Raw genomic sequence first — 23,483 nt, forward strand, 5'->3', positions numbered from 1 at the left:
TGTGGAACAGATCCCCTAAGCTTTCTGATTCAAGATGCTTCTCTGAATTTGATGTTGTTTTTGCCACTGAAATTTTCGAGACACGGAGCAAATGGAACATTGTTCTGTCTTATCACTGATCACCAATTAATAAATAGAGAAATGGTCAGAGAGCAAAACTAACAGAGCTGATGAGCTGCCTTTTCCCCCCATATTTTTCTAATTCTTTTTAAACTTACTTGCTTACCAGAGATACTGCGAGTTTTTTTTTTTTTTTCAAAATTTTACTCACTTCTATCATTCCACTGCAATTTAATTGGGCTGTTTCTCCACCTTCCACATCCTATTCACTCACTCCACAGGCTCCTGCCTCCTCTTCTGCAGAAATGAAGATGGGTGAAGGTTTCTTTGAAGTCATTTCAGCTCCCATGAGAGTACATGCTACATCGTTATAAAAAAAAAAAATACTGTAGTACAACTACAGACATAGCCAAGCATGCTTACCACAACTCCAAGGGCTTCCAGCCTTATCTGGGTTCTTTAAAATTATGTTCCCTTTAATGAATAGATGACACCAGCAGGATAGATGCCAATAACCCTGATATTTAACTATACTCTTCAGTTGCAAAAGCCATTATCCAAGGATTCTTTCTGGGGGCATTTTTTCTTAATGGGATGCCCTGCCGTGGTAGGAACCATGCTGTCTCGCCTGTCCGCAGACCTCCAGACTAATATATACCAGAGCTTATTCAGCAAATCCATTTTGATATCAAAATGCATCTCCAATCTCAACATGTTTGAGAATGAATCAAAATGTCTTCACTACATGGTGCTCATTTCAATGACTCTATCCCAATGAATCACACTTCCCGCCATGCAACTGCACAAGCTCCCCAAACAGGCATGTGTGAGAACATTTCAAATCTTAACCCTCCACTCAATTCCATCACCAATCGTCTTTATTGTACATCTGAAATTGTTCTTAGGCATAACATTTTCCCTTTAATGCCACATGAACCTTGTCTGTAATTCAGCCATTTCTAACATTTGTTCCAGTGTACACCCCTTCTACTTTTTACAAAGAAGCTGGGATTTTCATTTAACAATGCAACTCTGATCAGAGTATCCACACTTTATTTGCATGGAATGCACATAACCCTGCAGTGATTTTCCTTTGCTTTTATGATCAAGGCCAAAATCCTCAACACACTAGTAACGGCTCCTGCATGGCTCTGTCTCATCATCAGCCATACTCATCTTTCCCTTCCTCCCATTCTTCTAACACTCCACTCTCATTCTGCCACAGGACCTTTGCACATGCTGTGGTCTTGCTGAGTAACTAGCACTCTCATATTCCACTTCTCAGCTAAGTGTCCCTTTATCAATGAAGCCTTCTCTAGGCTCTCAGGCTACATCACATGAATTTCTTATACTCTCCTCTTTTTTTTCCCCCTTAGATCAATGACCTGAGAGTTTGTAATTTCATTTTCATATCAACAGTGTGATTTCTAAATTACTATTTTTCTCTCCCATGAAACTGTCAACTCCACAAGCGCAAGAGCTGTTAAGTTCAGGAACCACTCTACCCGAGTGTCAGAGTCAGATATGAGCCATCAGCAGGTTGACTGAATAATTAACAATTTTAAGACACAAATTTATGGGCTTTGCCTTAGACTTACAGAAGAAGAGTCTATAGATTAGGTTTCTAGACTCCCTCTTTTAAAAAAGTATCTCAGTGTGATTTTGATTTACCCATGGCTGGGAACCAGCTCCCTGGACATCAACTGGGTGTCCTACAATTAATCCAATTCCACAGATTCAAAGGCTCAGTCCCACGAGACTGTCCTCACTTTGGAAGACAGTCTCAAGTAATGGGACCCCAGGGTAACCACACTTCTGTCCAACTTGGCTACAAAACCAGGGTGTCCTATAACCACCAACCACCAACCCCCACCTTGAGGTTTTATAAGTTACTGAAACAGTTCAAAAAACTCAAGGAATTATTTACTATAGCTAATTTATTATAAAAAATACTGATGAATAGACAAATGAAGAAGTACATGGTATAAGGTCTGGAAATGTCCCAAGCACAGGAACTTCTGTTCTTGCAAGGTTGGGGTATACCACTCTTCTGGCACATGGAAGTATTCACCAAAAGCACAAATTCTCTGAAGCCTCCAGTTTAGGGATTTTTATGGAGGCTTCATCATATAGGTATGATCAATTATTTTTTTTTTAAAGATTTTTATTTATTCATGAAAGATACAGAAAGAGAGAGAGAAGCAGAGACACAGGCAGAAGGAGAAGCAGGCTCCATGCAGGAGGCTCCATGCAGGAAGCCCCATGCAGGGCTCGATCCCGGGACTCCAGGATCACGCCCTGGGCTGAAGGCAGGCGCTAAACTGCTGAGCCACCCAGGGATCCCCAGTATGATCAATTATTAACTCCATCTCATGGCACTCTCCCCTCCTGGGGTTGAAAGTTTCAAGCTGCTAGTCATGGCTTATTCTTTCTGGTGACCCACCTTCACCCTGAAGCTACCCAGGAGCCCACCAGGAGTCACCTCATTAGAACAAAAGATGATCCTATCATTCAAAAAATTCTAAGAGATTTAGGAACTCTGTGAATGACCCTCCTATCACCTCTATTACTCAGGTAATTCTTTTTAGAAGCTCTGTGTAAGGAACTGGGGACAGAGACCAAATATAGTTCTCATGTCACAACTGTCTTAGAAAACATCCCCATAACGCAGGAACTTTTCCTACAACTTCAAGAGGTGATCATCTTAACTCTGATTAAGCATTTTCAATGTGTGTGAGGGATTGGTGCTAGTCAAGAGTCACAGCTTAAAAAGCTGTCTATTTCATTTTAGAAGAGCACTCCCCTGTAGAATTTGAATTCCAATATATGTAGGTGTGTGATATTGAAGAATTTATGTAACCTTTCTGAGGCTTGGTTTTCTCACTTGAAATTGTGCTTATTTTAAAGCATCACTGAACAAAAACTCCACATATAAGTACTATGAGAAAAATATGCTGTATTAATCCAAGACATTCATGTTAAGAAAAAAAATGCTAAGATACAAACTTTAGGCATCTTTAAGAAACATTTGAGTTTCCAGAGAAAGATGGTGGTTATTTATATTCATCTCTTTTCATCTATTATATGGGAAAAAAATTCAGATCAACAAGTATCACAAAGTTTTTCAGAACCCACACTTACAGCCTGGGTAGGATCAGCTACTACTATAGATTTCCAACTCTGTTCAACAAGGCAAATCAAAACTTTGAAGCAGCAGACCAAGCTCCAGAGCTCAATGCACAGGGGGTGGCAACTATAGGAGGGCAAGACAGGATCAGAGGCCTAAGGACAGAAAATGGATGAAAATCATCTCCTTAGAGGAGAGACTCACACTGTAAATGTCAAACTGAAAGAGTGCTGAGACACAGTGGTTCTGTGCACTGGCTGCTAAAGAATCCACAGGTAGAGATTTGGCAATGCAGGAGCATGGATCAGAATCTCAAGAAAATACTATTCTGGGGAATAGGAATTGGAAAGGTTTTTTTCTAGGATTAGGGGTGAAGAGGAAGAAGGAAGCAAGTATTGGAAATTAAAGAGTCTAGGGGCACCTTGAGTGGCTCAGTGGTTGGTCATCTGCCTTTGGCCTAGGGTGTGATCCTGGGGTCCTGGGATCGAGTTCTGCATCAGGCTCCCTGCAAGGAGCCTGTTCTCCCTTTGCCTATGTCTCTGTTTCTCTGTGTCTCGCATGAATAAATAAATAAAATCTTAAAAAATACAGGATCTATTGAAATTTTAAAAATAATAGTAAAATCAGGAGACATAAAGTAACCCCTCTCCACCAAAATCAAGCACTATTGTTTTTCAAGACTGCAATGCAATGAACAGAGGAGAGGGCACCTGCAAACTAGAAATGGGGTCGGCCAAACGTATGCTTACCCCTGCCTACATATCCCATTATTGCTCATACAGAAAGAGAAGCCATTTCAAAATGAGCATGCACTGGCAAACAACATCCACAAAGGTATTATTAATAGAGAAAAAAATCTGAAGAGGTTAGCTGAAAAAAATTCTCCAATAAAGATAAAGCGGGTGAAAACCTAACAGCACAACCTGAAATAAACATTCTCACACAATCATTTGTAGAAGTATGACAAATCAGATTCAACTAAAACATATATATATATGACATCGAAGAAAAAGGTAAAATAGCCATGAGATGGAAAATAAAGAGATAAAAGACACGGATAAAAGATAGAAGACCAATCACATAACTAGAGAGTTTGAAGAAAAGCAAAGCAATGCAATGGCATATTTAAGTCTTTAAAGATGCCATCTAAGAAAACTTTCTAGAAAGAAAACGATGATGTTAGATATGCCAAGACTCCACTATAAACCTAAAGTATATAACCCAAGCTCATCGGTTCTAAGATATATCCTAGTAAAACTGTTAGATATTAAGGATACGGGGGAAAAAACATCCCCTGAGCCTCCAAGTAAAAAACAAAAACAAAACTAAGTTACTCCAAATAAAGAAAAATCAGGTTGGCATCAGACTTTTACACAGAAATATATAAAGACAATGGAGAGCAACATTTGAAAGAAACTTTATTATTGTTTAAGATTTTATTTATTCATGAGAGACACACACAGAGAGAGAGAGAGAGAGGCAGAGACACAAGCAGAGGGAGAAGCAGGCTCCATGCAGGGAGTCCGATGTGGGATTTGATCCCAGGTCCCGGGGCTGAAGGCAGCGCTAAACCGCTGAGCCACCTGAGCTGCCCTGAAAGAAACTTTAAAGACAAAGTGTGAGCCAGGACTCTTAATCCAGCTAGCCTCTTCAGACAAACAATGGGAATGTGCTAACACCTGGGGAACACGGTCCCCATGAACAATTCCTCAAGATCTGTGAGGGCACCAGCTTAATAATAAGCATTAAATATGTTTAATCACAGATTTAAAGTTAAAGGAAATGTGCGTGGTCCACATGGAAGAACAGGGCATATAGGTTATGTATTCTGCCCTAGTAGAAATAATTCAATAAAAAGTAATTCAATAAAGGAAAAGTACACTAAGAGAAGTTAGATATGCTCACTGATTATCCAACAGGTGGAAGTCTTTTAAAACAAAGCATAGGTATCTAAATAAGGGAAAGAGGACTAACACACAAATTATTACCATAAATGTAACCAGTATCACAAAAAAAAAACAAAAAACAAAAACAAACAACAAACCAATTCTTCCTAATAAACAAGGGTGCTCTGGAAAAAGAGGCAAAGAAAATAGAGCACAGAGAAAAAGAAAAGTAGTAAACACAGCTTGGTAGGATGAAGCTGGGACCAAACACATCATTTAAGTAATCTACACATTCATGATGCAAAGTAAAGATCAGTAGTTTATTACAGAAAGATCTTCTACTTCTCATTGATCATCCTGAATGCTTGGAATACTAGAGTCAGCTGGAGCCAATATCTTCCCACCAGCTGTACCCCATTTAGCTGTGGTGCCACTGTCATGGTAACCACTGATTTAGGCACTAGACCAGAAAACTCACTTCAAATTTCCTACGGGGCAATGGTTGGTAGGTGTTATTCATTTAGCTTTGCCTTGTCTCATCATTTTCAAAATCTGTCCCAGCACTAATTTTCATAACCAGCTGGAGTTTAGACTTCAAAGAGGACTCCCCTCCCTGCAAGACACAAACAGTCTCCACTTGGGGTTCCTCTAGCATTCTCTTACGCTGCTGCATTAATTACCACACAGCGATCCATACTCCCTTTTCTGCATCCTCAGGGGATCACGAGCTTGCAAAGAACTTGGGAGCTCTGTCTCCAGCCTGCAGTACACTTCTATATAATACTCTATGTAATAAGGTATATAGATGGGATCATATAGGACATATTCTATTTCATATAATATGAAATGGGCTTATTTTACCTACTTTAAAAATTCAGTCACCCAACAAAACCCTATTACATACTAAATGCAAAAAACTGTTTAAAGCACATAAATCATGAAAGCTAGAAATAAAGGGTTGAGGAAATGTATACCACGAGGATACTTTTTGTGTTGAGCACCGGATGTTTTATGTAAGCAATGAATCACTAAATCCTACACTTGAAACTAACACTACAGTTTATGTTAACAATCTGGAATTGAAATAAAAACTTGGAATAAACAAAAGACACTAGTGACAGCAATTCTGAGAGCAAACAAGCTAGAATTCAGACCAAAAAGCACTAAATGTGACAAAGACCTTTTAGCTTTTGCAAGTATATGCTTGTATATAGTAAATACCATTATATACAATACATATACCTGTAAATAGTAAATACCAAATAGAAGCAAATCACTAATACGAGGGTCTTTAAAACACTTTTTCTCCCTTTCTTTGCCTTCATATCCAGGCTCCCAAGGATCCTACTCCCTCCAACCCCCAATAAGTCAGGGTTCTCAGCTCCCTCCAACCCCCAATAAATCAGGGTTCTCAGCTTTTATTGTGCATTGCCATCACCTGAGGAACTTCATTTACACTGATCCTGTGCTATGTCATCTAGAGATACCAAGCCAGTGTGGGAGACAGTTGAGCCCTGACAATGAGGCTTGCCAGGTATTTCCAATATGCTTAGCTGACTGAAAACCACTGAGAAAGATGCACAGTGATGGGAAAAGTAGCAAAACATTCTTTCTACATTAAGCATATTCACAATAGCAGGTAGGTCAAGTTTTAAACATCCCTAAGATAATATATAAATTTAATGCAGTCCCAGAAAACATACCAACAAGTTTTCTGGGAGCTAGAATAGGTACTTCTAACATTCATATAAAATGAGAACATAGCTAGGAAACTCAAAAAAAAAAAAAAAAGAAAAAAAAAAACATTGAAAGGTTGCCTAGCCTTAGGATTTAAGACATTATCAAAACTCTAACTAAAATAGTGTGGTATTGGTGCATGTGTAGAATGACCAACAGAACAGAATAGGAAGTCCAAAAATGAACCTCAAAACGTAGAAATTCAGTGAGTGATAAATAAGGCATACCAAGTGGCTGGGGCGAAAAGGTGGGGTTGACAACAAATGTTCCTGAGACAACTGCTGAACATTAATTTTGGACTCAGACCTTATACCAAACAGATAGGAGATCCAAATATACTAGAATAAAACATGGGTTAATTTCTTTACAACCATGATGTGGAGAAGCCTTCTGTAACTCGGATTCAAAACCCAGTAGCAATAAAAAAAAAAAAAGGAATAAATTCACATAAAGGAAGTTCGCATTGCAAAATAATGTCAAAGAATGAATATAAATTTGGGAGAATACAACTGCAATGTGTTTATCAAGTAAAAGGCTAATTACTACAATAACTTACAATGAAAAAAATCTCACACTGATATAAAATGGGCAAAATACATTAATGGTTCACAGAAAAATTTCCAACAGAGGCCTTGGAAACTATGGAGAGATGTTCCAGCACACACTAAAAACCAAAGAGTAAACTGAGGCATCAAAGTCACAATCAAAGCCATCCCTTCTTTTCCCATTAAATGATTCGAGGCTCCTTGGGAAAATGGTGGCTTTCAGGTTTGGGGTGGTAAAAAAATGATTAAGTAAACCCTAAATATTACATTCTAGAAAGCAGAAAGTGCTCAAAAACTACTGAGGGTATGCCAAGTGGGCATAGAAGTGGCTACTATTGGTCCAATCTGGGACAAGCAAAGGATCAGAAACATAATGAAAGTACTACATTATGGAACTGAATTTGAAAAAGAGATCTAATGAGTTCATAACGGTATTCAAGAGACAAAGAGGGAGAGAGAAGAACAAACAAGAAGGCTTCTGCTCTTCTTTCAGCAGAATGCCAGTCAATAAAAGTAAGGAAAAAGCAACACAGTAAACACCACCACTTACAAGTCCCCAAATAAGAAATGATTCAGGCAAGGATCATCAAGAAATGCTAAAATGAACCGACCCAATTTTAGGGGGTGTGTTAGTTTTCTACTGCTTTTTTGTAACATACTACCAAAAATTTAGGAGCTTAAAATAAGACAAATTTGTGAACTTACAGATGTGGGGGTTAGAAGCCTCAAAGTGGACTTGCTGTGCCAACATCATAGTATCAGCAGGTTTGGGTTCCTTTCTGGAAGCCATAGGCATGAATGTGGTTCCTCGCCCTGTCCAGCTTCTAGAAGATGCCTGCATTGTTGGGCTTGTGGCCCTTTTTCTCCACCTTCAAAGCAAGCACATTTTACAACCCTGATCATTCTACCTTCAACACATGTCCCTCTGACTCTGTTAGCTATCCTCTACTTTCCAAGTCACTTGTGATTATATTGGACCCACCTAGATAACCCAGGCTAACTTTCCTATATTCAGGTCAGCTGGTTAACAATCTTTTTTTTTTTAATTTTTATTTATTTATGATAGAGAGAGAGAGAGGGAGGCAGAGACACAGGCAGAGGGAGAAGCAGGCTCCATGCACCGGGAGCCCGACGTGGGATTCGATCCCGGTCTCCAGGATCACGCCCTGGGCCAAAGGCAGGCGCCAAACCATTGCGCCACCCAGGGATCCCCTGATTCTATTGGACCCACCTAGATAACCCAGGCTAACTTCCCTATATTCCGGTCAGCTGGTTAACAACCTTAATTCCAACTGCTACCTTCATTCCCTTTACCTATCCTTTAACCTAACAAATTCACAAGTTCCATGGACATCTACAGGCTGTGGACATCTACAGGATGTGGGGATAGAGGTGATATTATCCTGTCTATCTTAGTAGGGCAGAAATTTTCATGGTCTCCAAGTTTTATACCCCAGATTATTCTTGATTCTTATAAAGGAATGAAAAGTACCTTTATAAGATAGAGTTCTAGCTTAATTAAGGGCTCAAATGTAGCTTCACCAGTAATGGGATAAATGAGCCTCCAGGTATAAAGCAATAAGAATATTAACTCACTCATGTAATTTTTTGCCCAAAATATGTAATATTAATTAAAACAGGAAAGAAATCCACAAATTCAGGCTGAGACACACAGCCTATGACAAACAACTGGCCCAGATTCTTAAAAAAATCGCAATGGCATGAAAGAAAAAAGCAGCAAGTCAACTATTGGAGATTAAGAGAGCCCCAAGAGATGTGACAGGGGAATGCCGTGAGTTATCCTTGATTAGATCCTGAGTTGTAGGGGGAAATCAGCAAAAGAAATATTTCTAGAACAATTCGAGAATTTTAGATCTGGTCTGTTTAACCTGTACAATTACTTGATCCATACGGAGCTTATCCATGACCGCGATGTTGTGGTCACATGAGACAATGTCCTTGCTCTGAAGAGACGACATTTTGGGTTGAGCCACCATGACGTCTTCAGTGTGCTTTCTGACAGCTTGGCCGGAAGAAAGGAGAGGTGGTGCGTAAGATGCGTGTGGGAGGGCACACAGAGCAAAGGAGCAAAAGTGAGTTTGACAAAAATTGTAACATTTAGTGAAACTAACTGAAAGGGGAACTTCATGGCCCAGATTTCTCACTTGTGCTTGTCATGTGCATGGTCTGTTTCACCCCAGGGCACCAACAACCACTTCATTTGTCTTGAATATTTGGCCCAACATGCCAAATAATGAACCCTCAATCTTCTGAAAAGCTACAACTTTTCCATCTACGTGTGCGGAATTGTGTGCCTCTTGCCAGATTTCCCAACTTGGCTTAAATGCTTCACAAGTGAGACTTGAATCATCCGGCTACTGTGAGCTTCCCTAGCCAGAAAACTTTCTCTCTTTGCTTCTTTCAAGACTCCATAGAACTTTTGCTTCCTTCATAAGCCGATGGTTAAGATGAACAGTGAGAGAGCTTCTGTCTTTCACAGGTAAGGAAATGTCTTCATTTCTCCGCCCAGGTCAAGAAGTAATGGGCAATTTCTATCCTTATGGCAAAATTATCTCCTTTCAAATGGACAGGTTTGATGACTTGTTTGTTTGCAAACGATTCCATAACAGAAGAGATTCTTTTTTGACCTAAACAGCTTCTCACCACACTACAGACATTTTGCATGTTAGATATACATAAAGGAGATTTTTCTGAGTTGTATTTTCACACATTCTTTAGAATAGAAGCCTTTCAAACCCACGCCATCCTATTTTGAGGGTGTAACTATGATTTCTAAACAGCAGACGTGTGGATAAGCAGAAGGGACCCACTATAGGAGCATGTCCCTTTACAAAGCCAGTATAAATGTTTCAAAAGCCATTCTAACATTTAGGGTTTTTTTTTTTTTTTTTTTTCTCGCAGAAGTTTCCTTATGATTCCAGTATTGTATCACCTGATGAGCTACAGGGCTCCTTACTATTCCAGATGATACGCAACTGGGTTTGGAAGAACTCTTTATTAAAATGCCCTTAAGTCATAAAAACGTGCTTTGAAGTAGAACAGTAGGCAGCTGCTTCAGTAAGTTGAAGATCAAAGATGTTGGTATCCCCATGGCCAATGAGAATGAAAACTTGATTTTAGTGCAGAAGTGTTTAGGGAGAAGAAATGATTTCTTGCTGATGAAAAAAAAAGAAAAACTGGAAACAGAGCAAGAAAGCTGTGGACCTATCTTCCTTACTCTGCAGTTCATGGATTTCTCCAATAGCCTATCAGACCTTCTTTCAATTGGTCTTTTTAAATTTGAAACCTTTTCTTCAATTCTCTGTTTTTTTTTCTCTCTTCTCAACAGCTGGCCCCTTATCTTTGCCCTTAAAAGAGAACATGCTAGCCTGCCCCCCTACAGACAAGCCCTCTGAGGCGGGGGTGTGCCATTTCTTATTCTCCATGGCCTTGTTCTGAGACTTGCCACCCGACATTAGATTATTTTTCTTCCTCATTATTTTCCCATTCATGTGAAAGCCAGTGACAGGACCACAGAACAAAAATGCTCACAGCGGCCACTGCAAGAAGCAGTGTGGTATCAAATTTTGAGACGGACTGTTACTAGCCATTTGCTTTGTGCTTCAGAGGTTACTGGCTAGTGAGTGAAATTGAGCCAGTTCAACATCTCTTGATCATGCACCTCCCGGGGTTTTCCTGAATTCTGCAGCAAAATGGTCAGTTCATTTTGGCACATACTGTTGAAGAAGGTAGAAGCGGGGTAGGGAAGCTGGACCGACAACAGCTAGTCCTACCAATGGATCAGATCTTGGTCCTAGCCCAGAGGACCTTCTGGGGTGACCTGAGAGGGGAAGCCTACGTCAAGCCAAGGCTCAGTCTTGAGGCTTCTTGTGAGGTTTCAGTTTCTGTTCAGTAATGTACTCGTCACACTATCTGGTATTTAATTCATATTCAAGATTGGTTACCAAACCAGGAGAGGTAGAGTTCAGATCTGAGGATAACCCACTTTGTATTCTCTCTCAGAACTAATGGAGGTTGTAGCCTAAGGAGCCATTCCTTTTGAAATTTTCAAGAATTCCCACAACTACACAAAGGTCATATGGGGATGCCCTGAAGAGCTCAGCAAAGCCCAAAGCCGGTATCACACGGCCCATCCCAAATGGATGGATGGATACGTGTGTGTATATCAGAACAAAGAACTCGGTAAGTATGGGACTGAACACATTTCTGCCCTCAAACCTCCCTATAAAATGAGAATGCAATAGAAGAATTTATGACTCTCTTCTAGGACTTAATTCTGCATGTAAACACTCCCACTAAACAGATAGATGACAGATATCAACACATAACATGAATCTCTATAGTAAGTAGACTTTTCCCTTTTTAAAGTAATTTTCCTCAAATGCTTTAAATTTTAAAAAGGGAATGGCATGGAGACAATGAAGTCACAGAGATACACACAGTCATATAAATATTTCCAACTGCATATTGATATACATATGGATGTCTTTTGATATGCTCTTATATATGATCTTCCATATTTAAAAGCTCATTTTCTCTGAGCATTCCCTCCTTCCTACCTCTACCCCAAATAAACAAATGTGTTGGAGGACAAAGAGTTCTCGCTGGAACATCCTTTCATAAAATAGGCTTCAGCTTTTAAGAATTTTATTATTTTTTATTCAAGTATAGTTAACATACAGTGTTACATTAATTTTAAGTGTACAATATAGTGATTCAACGATTCTACACACTACTCAGTGCTCATCATGGTAAGTGTACTCCTCTTAATCCTCTTCACTGATTTCTCTCCTATCCCCCTATCCTCTCTGGCAACCATGAATTTGTTTTCTATATTTAAGAGTCTGGGGTCTTTTTGGTTTTGTTTTTGAGAGAGAGAGAAAGAGAGAGCAAGAGAGAACAAGAGAGAGTGAGTGTGCATGTGAGCAGGTGGAGAGGGGCAGAGAGAGAATCTTAAGTAGGCTCCACACCCAGGGTAGAGCCTGACATGGGCCTCAATGCCACAACCCTGAGATCATGACCTGAGCTGAGATCTAGAGTCACCGCTCTATCAGCTGAGCCACCCAGGCATCCCCAGAGTCTGGCTGTTTCTCTCTTTTAAATTGTTCATTTGTTTTGTTCCTTAACTTCCACATGATTGAAATCATATGGTATTTGTCTTCCTCTGACTGACTTATTTCACTTAGCATCATACCCTCTAGATCCATTCGTGTTGTTGCAAATGGCAAGATTTCATTTCATTTCATGGCTGAATAATATGTTGAAGCAAACTGTGCCATCATGACTGAAGACTCTGTGAGTCTCAGTTTATTCTAAAGTGAACAGTTTGGATCAGAGTGGCAATCTGCTGGCAAACCTATTAATTCATGGGTCGACCTTCATTCTTCCTTGCCTCACTCTACCACTATTCTTTTTTAAAATTAATTAATTAATTATTTATTTATTTATTTATTTATGAGGCGGGAGGTGCTGAGGGGGAGAGAAACTCCAAGCAGACTCTGCACTGAGCACAGAGCCTGACGTGTGGCTCAATCTCACAACCCTGAGATCACAAAACCAAGAGTCTGATGCTTCATCAACTGTACTACCCAGGCACTCCTCCACCGTGATTACTTCTGTGTAATATAGCAGCAGCTCTATATTCAAGGGCTTAATCAGGGAAAGTGTTTTGAATATCTAGTTTAGAGAAAGGGTGATGTGAGCCTTTTAAACTAGTTGGAAACATTTAAATTTAGAATGCACTTTTTGGGGAGAGGAAATGAGAACACCTCATGATCATGAAATGATGCTTCCTTCTTTTGTTTTCAAGTGAGGCTGATAATGATAGTCATACATCCTGTTTCCATGAAGTCAGCCATAGGAATGAACAAGGCAATTAGGAATCATGTCAGTGTTGCTTCATCTTCATTTTAATAAAGAGACTATTATAAAAGCAGTTATAAGTTCACAGAAAAAGTGAGTAGAAAGTACAAAGGTTTTTCATTTACTCTCTCTCTCCTTCCATGCACAGCCTGCCCGACTATCACATCATTATCACTCAAAGTCCATAGTTTATACTACAGTCCACTCTTGAGATTGTGCATTCTGTGGCTTTTGACAAATATATAATGACATATATCCACCATTGTAGTATCATACAGAACTGCTTCATTGCCATAAAAATACTCTGTGCTATGTCCATTCACCCCTCTTTCCCAGCAACCCCTGGCAACCACTGGTCATTTTATTGTCTCCATAGTTATATCCTTTCCAGAATGTCATACAGTTGGCAGCACACAGTTTGTGACCCTTTCATATTCACTTACTTTACTGAGCAATATGCATTTACATTTCCTCCCTGTCTTTTCATACCTTGATAGCTTACTTCCTTATAGAGCTAAATAATATTCTATTGCATTGATGTGTAACCTATTGACCTAACAAAGCACATCTTGTTGTGTCCAAGTTTTGGCAATTTTGAATAAAGCTTCTATAAACATTTTAGTATAGGTTTTTGTGTGGAGGTTAAGTTTTCAACTTTTTGTGGAAATACCAAGGAAATGACTGATGGATTAAATGGTATGTTTACCTTTGTAAGAAACTGTCAAATTATCTTCCAGAGTAGCCATCCTATGTTGCACTCCCACCAATATAAATATGAGTTTCTGTTGCTGTACATTGTCACCAGCCTTTGGTGGTGTCAATATTTCTAATGTTTTGAATTTTAACCATTTTAATAGATACATCATGGTATCTCATTATTGTTTTAATTTCTAATTCCCAAGTAACAGCATAATGAGCATCTTTTCATTTACTCTTTCCCATTTATGTATTACTGTTGGTGAGGCGTCTGCTCAGATCTTCTGCTTACATTTATTATTTTTTTAAGATTTTATTTATTTATTTGAGAGACATAGAACATAAGCAGGGGGTGGGGCAGGAGAGGGAGAGAGGAAGAAGTAGACTCCCCATGGAGCAGGGAGTCTGATGCAGTGCTCTATCCCAGGACCCTAGAATCACAACCTGAGTCCAAGACAGATGCTTAACGAAGTCAACTTCTGCTCACTTTTAAATGGGACTCTGAACTTTCTTACTATTCAGCAGTAAGAGTTTTTTGTATATTTTGGATAACAGTCTTTTATTAAATGTTTTTTAAAAAAATATTTTCTATTCTTTGTCTCATCTTTTCATTCTCCTAACTACTGCTTCATTTTAAAGTTTTTCTTCTTCATCCTCCATTTGACCGTGGGTACCAGAAAGAATGCTTAAACATGGATAATGCCAGTTCACTGGAGTAATTTCCCCTGAACACCACATGAAGGTCTCAACCATCTATTGGTTGGTCATTGAGTAACCCTAAAACATTTTACTTGCATAGTCTATTGGTCAAAAAGTTCTTTGTGCAACTTATTAAACTCTTCCTGGAAGGAATGAAGGGAGTAGATAACATTTTTCCATCTGACAGATGGGAACTTGGATATTCAGATGTTAAAGAGATCTCCTGACCTTGACTTACTAAGTGAGCAACCACACTGATTATCAGCTACTTTCCTTCACTGGATTATTTAAGTTTGTGAAGTTTTCTGGTATGCATAAATTATAGTCACTTCAGTGAGTAGCTACGTCTGTATACACCACGATTAGGCAGTCCTCTGTATCACTTTGTAAGATGCTTTCACTCCACAGAATTAAAGAAAACATGAGAAACAAAAAAAATCATCCTGATGAGAAAGGATGCAGGGCAGCCCAGGTGGCTCAGCGGTTTAGCGCCGCCTTCGGTCCAGGGCCTGATCCTGGAGACCCGGGGTCGGATCCCACGTCGGGCTCCCTGCATGGAGCCTGCTTCTCTCTCTCTGTGTCTCTCATGAGTAAATAAATAAAATCTTAAAAAAAGAGCGAGAGAGAAAGGATTCAATGTGTACATGAAATAAGAAAGCTATTTTTGAAATACTGGTCTGCTTCTTCCTTAGCAGCCTTATTGATGTTTAACTGCTATACCAAAAAAAAAACAAAACAAACAAACAAACAAACAAACCCTGCACACTTAACATACACAATTAATTTGGACATATGCCTATACCTGTGATATCATCATCAAATAATATTTATTATTAAGCTAATATGTTTATAATAAACATATCCATCACCCCCAAAGTTTCCTCATATCTCCCTTACCCTGTTTTGTCTTTTTAATGATATGGATTAGTAACCAAAGAAAAAAATACAATGTGTTATGACGTGTTATGGTTTAACAGGTCCAGCATTTAATTGTTCTGTAAAAAGATATTGGTTAATTCTTATCTCAGACACAAAACTCTCTGACCTCCCAATTCTGTCCATCAGACACTAAATGTGTGAACCGATTTTTTTCAGAGGAAAGGGGTAGAACATAATTACACCTATGTCTCAAAAACATGTATTGCACGTATTTGTGAGTTTCCTTTTCAATCACATACACCACACACACACACCTCCTATGCACACACACCCTACCAACACACACACACACACACACATGTTCTCATACTTTGAAAAGAGAAAAGAACTCTTTGTCCTATATAGTTTTCTTTTTTTCCCCCTGTGCTTTGAAACCGCGAGTTCTCCCACCTCAGAAGAGCAGACTGTCCTTTTTCTCCCTGCTTAGGAAAGGGAAAAAAAACTCTTTTTTTCTGGCTGAGCTGAGAAGTGGCAAAAGACTACTTAGCATGTTCTCTTCTACCAGTGTCCAATTGCTCAGTTTGAGTGTATTTTACAGTGGTAGAAGTGTAATCTGAACTTAGACATTGTTATGAGCTGAATGTGGGTTTCCCCTGCAAATTCATATGTTGAAGCTCCAGCTCCCAGGGTGGCTGTATTTGGAAAAGCTATCTCTAAGGAAGTAATTAAGGTTAATTAATGAACTCATAAGCGTTTTTCTTTCTCTCTCTTTCTCCCCCTCCCTTGTCTGCCTCCTAGTCTCCCCCTCTCCCACCATGCACACATACTGAGAAAAGGCCATGGTGAGGACAGAGTGACAATGTGGCCATCCACAAGCCAGGAAGAGAGCCCTCACCTGGCATCAAATTGGCCAGAAACTTGATCTTGGACTTTCAGCCTCCAAAACTTTGAGAAAATAAATTTGTGCCATTTAAGCCATCCAAACTGTGCTGGGTTGTTTTTTTTTTTTTTTATCACAGTCTGATCTGACTAGTGGCCTTATTCTACTAAGCTACTGCCACATAATGAATCATTCTATAACTTGGTGTCTTAAAATGATAGCAATAATCTTCTTATGATTTCTGTGGATCAGAAACTCTCAAAGGGTTACATTGGGCAGTTCTGCCATGGTAGCTGTTCTTGTGGTTATAGCCAAATTCCAACTGGAACTAGGAGCTGAGGTCTGGCATCCCCCTCTCCTTGAGTAGGCTCAGGGCCTTCCCCATGGGGTTTTTCTGCACAGGCTGTTGGATTCCCTAACAGAATGAAACCTCAGGGTTGTCAGATTGCTTCCATGTTGCATGAAACTTTCAAGAATTAGTATTCTGGAAAACAAGGCAGAAGTGCCACTGTCTTCTATGACCCAACCTCAGAAATCATTGCTTTACTTTCATCCATTCTATTGGTCATAAGTAAGTCACAACCTAATGCATTTGAAGGAGAGGGTAGTTAGGCTCCACCTCTCTATGGTTTTAGAAGACCATGTGCAAGGAGAGCTATTCTGTGGCTACTTTAAAAATATAATTTACCACAGAAATGTTTGGTTTCAAGGACTATAATTTTCCCGTAATAATTTTATGATGCTAAAATGAAAATCCTTCCCCTCCTTCAGGAATTAAAATATGGAGTTGAGAAACAAAGAGATGAGTCATTATGAGTTATTTAGAATGAGTGAACCATGCCCCACTCTATTTTGTTAAGAGACCTAGAGTCACAGAAATCATGTTCAAACAGATACCTTTAAACTAACTCTCTTACCCAAGGTCTTTGGGGAGGGTTTGGGGTCTACTCGGTCCAGTGGAAAGAGGACTCTTCTTATAAAGTGTGAACTACAGAGCCCTGAGCATTAGCTCAGGGGATCTGACCCAGGACTGAGCAATGAGACACTCTGGTTGGACCCCAAATCTCTTCCCAGAGCAGAGGCAGAACCAAGGAGGGGTAGTGGTGGTGGTGTGAGAGAGACATGGGTACCAGGATGTCAACAAAATGGCAGCACTGTGTGGGATAGAACAGCGTGCAAAGTGCTATGCAAGATACTAAGAAACCGCATTCTACAGCAGCATCATTTAGCAAAGAAAGAAAAGAGAAAATTCTGCTTACTGGCAAGAGAGCCTTAGTTGTTCAGACTGGAGGAAAAATCAGAAAACCATAGGAGATGACCCAAAGGCTCTATCTTATTCATCTTTTCTGTCTGGAAAGGAATTATCTCCTAGAATGTAGTCTCTGGGGACACAATTTTTCTCCTCTTATCCCTGGAAGAAGCTTGCTAGAAAAGAGATCCTGTATGTTTCATATTCACAGTACCTTGCCCCAGTCCTGAACGTATGAAAAAGTAAAGAATGAAAGAAAAATCACTCAAAAAAATCTAGACTTAGTTCACAAAGAAAGAACAGATACTGCTCGAGGCTCCCGATGCCAGTGTTATCAAGACACTGAAATGTTAATTGCAGGTCCTGATACTCCCTCTGTCAACTGTTTCCCCAATCCAGGTCACAGGGTGAGAGGGCTGGCTACCAATTAAAAGTAAATCAAGATGATATTAGCTCACATACTGTTTTGAAAGGCAGAAAGGTGTTCTAGAAATGTATATTTTTTTTTATTATTTTATTTTATTATTTTTTAAAGATTTTATTTATTTATTCATGAGACAGAGAGATAGAGAGAAAGAGAGAGAAAGAGAGAGAGAGAGAGAGAGAGAGAGACAGAGGCAGAGACACAGACAGAGGGAGAAACAGGCTCCATGCAGGGAGCCCGATGTGGGACTCAATCCCGGGACTCCAGGATCACGCCCTGGGCCGAAGGCAGGCGCTAAATTCCTGAGCCACCCAGGGATCCCCTAGAAATGTATATTTTAAAACTGAATCTGACTGGACTGTGGAAAATCAACATGGCTGGGATCCACTGGTGTAAGATGTGTTTAATTGAGTTGGCTTGCCAGTGCCCATTCCCTCTTTTGTGTAACTAGTGGTAGCATCTTTTTTTTTTTTTTTTTCCTTCTGAATGATGAATCTTCCTGAGCAACAACATACTGTGGAGGACTAACCTTAGCTCAGAGCACACTGAGGTTCAAGTGTTCAGGGAACTAGGAAACATGTTTTATAGTGTTGTCACTTCCTTTCACTTTCTTTCCCAATTTCAAGAAGGTATTCTACTGTTTGCGACAGATTAGCATGAAATCTTCCGAACCTGATTTTTCTCCCTATGCATAAACTGGTAACTGAAACCATGAGGGGTGCACATTCATGAAGAGGAATAGGCACTGAAGCCTTGGAGAATAAGTTCTAATTTTTATTAAATATTTGGAAGAGTGTATGGGGAAAATCTATCTAGTGATGTATTTTTCTTCCAAGTTTAGCATATTCCATCTTGATAATCTTTCATCACTGAAATTCATGCCAAACATTTCATTCTTGGGGCACCTGGGTGGCTCAGTCAGTTAAGCATCCAACTCCTAATTTCAGCTCAGTTCATAATCTCCAGGTCGAGCCCTGCATAGGACTCCATGCTCAGTGGGCAGTCTGCATGAAGAAGATTCTCTCTCTCCTTCTGCCCCTCCCCCTGCTCACTCACATTCTCTTTCTATATATAATAAATAAATCTTAACAAAAAACAACAAAAAACCCCCTCTCATTCTTATCCCCAACTACCTCTGCAACACAAAGTGGTCCAAGGAAACACTGCCGATCTAAGTGTGCATGATCAGAAGAATGAAGAATGTCCTTTCTCCATTTTGGGAAGATTTTCCACTCAGCTACTCAGCTTTGGGAGAAAGAAAGAAAACATCATGGATTCAGTGGATTCCATCTCAGTGCTCAGTGGAGGGGTAACCGATCTAGCCTAATTACTGTGCATACCATAAAAGTCACTGCCTCTCCAATGCCTTCCTGCCAATTAACCCACAGCACAGTTTGATCATCCAATGGCAGGAATTTCCTGTGAAGTGTTATCTTCAGAATTACTTCCCCTAGAAGAGTCACATCCCTGGAATATTTTTTCATCCTGTTTCAACAACCCACAGATTTTGGAGTAGAATTCAAAGCCAAATTAATGGGAAGGCACGCTGGGTATCCACTGAGGATGTAGATCGAGAAGGGGAACTGAAATATCACTGGAATAAATTGGCTAAATGTAAATTGGTTTAACTCCTCACTGGTGTCAACCTGTCTGGGTTGAGTACTTTTGTGAATCTCACATGAGCTTGCTGTCAGCTGAGTTCAAAAATCAATAATGCATGTTGTTTTGCTTACCAAAAATAAGTGATTTAGTCTAATTATCTAAATGTCAAATCCCTTAATTTGCCTCCCAAGATATTGTCTCATCTAGAAAATTGCAAGAAAAAAAATTGAGAGAACTATAGAAAATGGGGAAATATATTTTGGGTTCTTTTTTCTTTCTTCTTCTTCTTCTTCTTCTTTTTTTTTTTTTTTTTTGGACTTGTTTTTCTTTTGGTCACTTTTCTGTGAAGCCAGTGAAATCAGTTGAGTGATTGTTTTTTATATACAGTTTTTGTTAATGGAAAAAAATCAGTTTCTCCTACCTTCCCTAAAACAAGGAGGCACAACTATTTAAAGGAAATATGATATAAGAAGTGTCAATTTATTAATCTCTCCAGAGGAAGCCCAAGTCTTATGTCAACCTTGAGACAACAAGATCCATTTGATGAGCTTTGCAGCATCTTTATTGTAGGAGGCAATCCATAAATGGAAAGTATTTAAAAGCAGTGTTGACCTTGAATGGCCACTTACTAGGTATGTTTTTTTATTAAATAATCTGCTCCTTTAGTTCTAGTGAATCATGCTTTTGACTGTACCTACCCCTCCTCCCAACACTTTACTAGTAACTTCTATAGGCTTATAGATTGATTTCCTTGCTTTTATTCTAGGACATTTTTTGTTGTTTGGCTAACCTCCAATTCATCATCAATTATGAATCCTTTCTGTCATTTATAATCCACTGAGAAATATCATGAAAATTTTACATCAAGTTAACTTGGTTTCATTCAGTCATTTGAAAGCTAACCATAGTTTTTAAGGACTGACTTACTCAGGGACCAGGTTAAGAACCCTATACATTTATATAATATACATTTTATCCTCACGGTCACCTTCTAAAAGAGATCCTGCACCCATTCAGGACAAGAAACTGAGGCCAAAACACCCTGCATTCATTCATTCTTTCTCTTTTTTTCTTTTTTCTTTCTTGATTTGCCTTTTTCACAGTAAGAAGTAAAGCTAGGATTTGACCCCCACTGTGTCAACTTTTGATGTCAAAATCCAAGCTCTAAGCCCCTGCACTGTTATTCATATCTTACCATTTATTGACCAAGTGAGAGGACTGTGCTTTGCACTGTGCATTTTGCATTCACTCCAGAAGGACTTGCCAAGATTCACAGCAGCTACATAACTTTTTTTGTGGTCTCACAACCCATGAGTGGCAATGCTAGAAGTCCAATGAGTGCTCAGGCTGTGTTAGACACTACACTATGATCTTTATGATTATATTACATCAACATTCAACATCTTTTATTATTGCTATTATCCATCTTTCTATGTTTCCCAATTCACAGATGGGAAAATGGAGTTGTAGGGAAGTTACGTGACTTGCTCATGGTCACCATAGTAAGAAGTGAAATTAGGATAGGAATCTGAATCTAGACCATTTGTATCCAGAGGTCATACTCAAATGCTGTCAAGTATAAAGAAAAAATTCTTGAAAAGACTCATCTTTATAAGAGTAGCTTTAGGTTCACAGCAAAAATGAGAGGAAGGTATGGAGATTTCCAACAGACCCCCCATCTGTACACATGCATAGCCTTCTACACATAGAACACCCCTCTTCCCCATCACAGCTGAATATCCATGATGAATGATGAACCTACAGTGACACATTACAATCACCTCAAAGTCTGGAGTCTACATTAGGGTTCACTTTCACTGTACATCCTTTGGGTTTGGATAAATGCATAAGGATAGGCAACCACCATTAGAGTTTCATACAGATAGTATTTTTGCTGCTCTAAAACCCCTCCATATTCTATTCATCTATCCCCTATCTCTATCTCCTGTAAAGAAAATTTAAAGTATAAAAAATGTACTTTAAGCCATCACAAATCTACAAACAACTATGTTAACACATTGACCTATTTGGTGTATTTGCCTTGTTTCCTAGAAAATTCTGCTTTTTCTATTTAAAAATATTTGTGAATATTTGTGAATATTTATGAATATTTTCTTATGGTATATTCTAAAATACTTGTGAATATTTTCTTATGGTATATTTTAGAAAACATGATTTCTAATGGGTATATTTCCAGCCTATTACAGATCTTAATTTTTAAATCATTAGGTTATTATTGGACATGTCTCTCGATTTCTCCTAATGAATAATGCTGAAATATTCTTGAACATGAAGATTTATATTCAAGAATACAGTCTTTAATTGCATACATACTGCCTGATTATTTTCTTAGCATAAATCCACAGAAATGGAAACACAAGGTCAATTGTACATCTTTAAGGCTCTTATTATATATTAACATAATTATTTTCAGGAAAAGAAAACCAAGTCACACTCCCTTCAACCATTTAAGTGCTTGTATGCTTACCAGACCTTTCCTAGGATTGTTATATCAAAATTTCCAATTATGAAAAAAATTCATCTTGCAATTGTTTTTTTTTTTTATTTTTTACCGAGTGTGAAAAAAGTTATCCAAATGTTCATTTGTTTGATTTCTAAGTTGATTAATTTAGTCCAGTGTTTACTGAGGGAGGGGAAAGAGGTGGTGAGACGTGTGGAGGAGAAAAAACAAGTGGAGAAGAGGTACCAAGATAGGAGAAGGCAAGACTTGACAACATATGAGAACAATTACAGACTTTTAAGTATGGAAATGACAGCATGAGAATTCTATTTTCCTAAGATTATTATGGAGACCAGGTGCAGAAAAAATTTGCAAAAACTGGAAGAGAATGCATGGGGAACCATCAGGGTACAAAGTTACTTAGAAGCTAGCTCAGTAAGAGACACAAGAAGACAGGAGTCAAGATAAACCAAAACTAAGGTGGTAGCCATCAAAGTGGAGATGAGGAGCTGGGTTCAAGGACATTTAGGACATGGAATCAACAGGGCTTGGATGCTTCTTGGATGTAGAAGAGAAGGAGAAATCTGAGGTGACTGCCACATTTCTGGTCACAGTTGATTGGTGGTATCTCTGTGGGTTAAGGTTGAGAAGAGAATTGGGACAACCCATGAAGACACCCAGGAGCCACTCAGTTGTCTAGATTTATCATTTGGCAGAGAAGTGGGAGTTAGGACATGGAGGCTCGAAAGTTCTAGGTGGGACCTGCGGTGCTAAGTCTCTGTATTATCACTGATAGTGTGGAAAATAATGCTGAACTCATGGGACCATGGAAAAGATCAAGGGAATTAACATTTATAAAGTGTTCAGTTTAGTGCCTGGAGCTTAGTAAATAATAAATAATGAGAGCAGCCTTGTTGTTATTAAAAAGAGGGTAGGAATGGTCATCAATGTGTTACTCTTACAATGAAGAAAGAGAAGCCCTAAAATGCATCGGGTTAATATTGCAGTGGGAGGAATCTAGGTGACCTTACAAAGAGCAGTTTCTATGAGGAAATAATTGTGTGGAGAGTTGAAGGCTGTTATGAGAGTGTCAAAAGGGGCACTGCAAGCAAGAGATGGATGAGCCTGAATATCGGATCATAAATAGAAAAATAAGTAACAATGTTTAGTCTCCGGAGGAGTCAGAATAGTAGCCCCTCAAGATTGTTCATGCTCCGATCCTTGTGACCTGTGAATATGTCATCTTGTGTGGCAAATGAGATTTTACAGATAGGATTAAGTTAAGGAACCTAAGTGGGAAGGTTATCTTAGATCATGGGGTGAATGCCATATAATCACAAGGGTCCCTAGAAGAA

The 23,483-nt window shown here is 39.1% G+C and overlaps 1 long non-coding RNA gene across 5 annotated transcripts in view; it reads left to right on the plus strand.

Annotated features, from left to right (window-relative positions):
- LOC140641247 (uncharacterized) overlaps nucleotides 1-23,483 on the plus strand; it is a 104,288-nt gene that overhangs the window by 40,143 nt on the left and 40,662 nt on the right. For 4 of the 5 annotated variants that reach the window (XR_012037792.1, XR_012037794.1, XR_012037793.1 and 1 more), the window contains 3 exons: nucleotides 9,379-9,448; nucleotides 9,557-9,855; nucleotides 11,379-11,558. This is a non-coding gene — a long non-coding RNA (uncharacterized lncRNA). The remainder of the gene's footprint in view (nucleotides 1-9,378; nucleotides 9,449-9,556; nucleotides 9,856-11,378; nucleotides 11,559-23,483) is intronic. The other variant, XR_012037790.1, reaches the window with a different exon arrangement.

Source organism: Canis lupus, chromosome 10 (genome assembly GCF_048164855.1).
Source record: "Canis lupus baileyi chromosome 10, mCanLup2.hap1, whole genome shotgun sequence".
Lineage (NCBI taxonomy): Eukaryota > Metazoa > Chordata > Mammalia > Carnivora > Canidae > Canis > Canis lupus.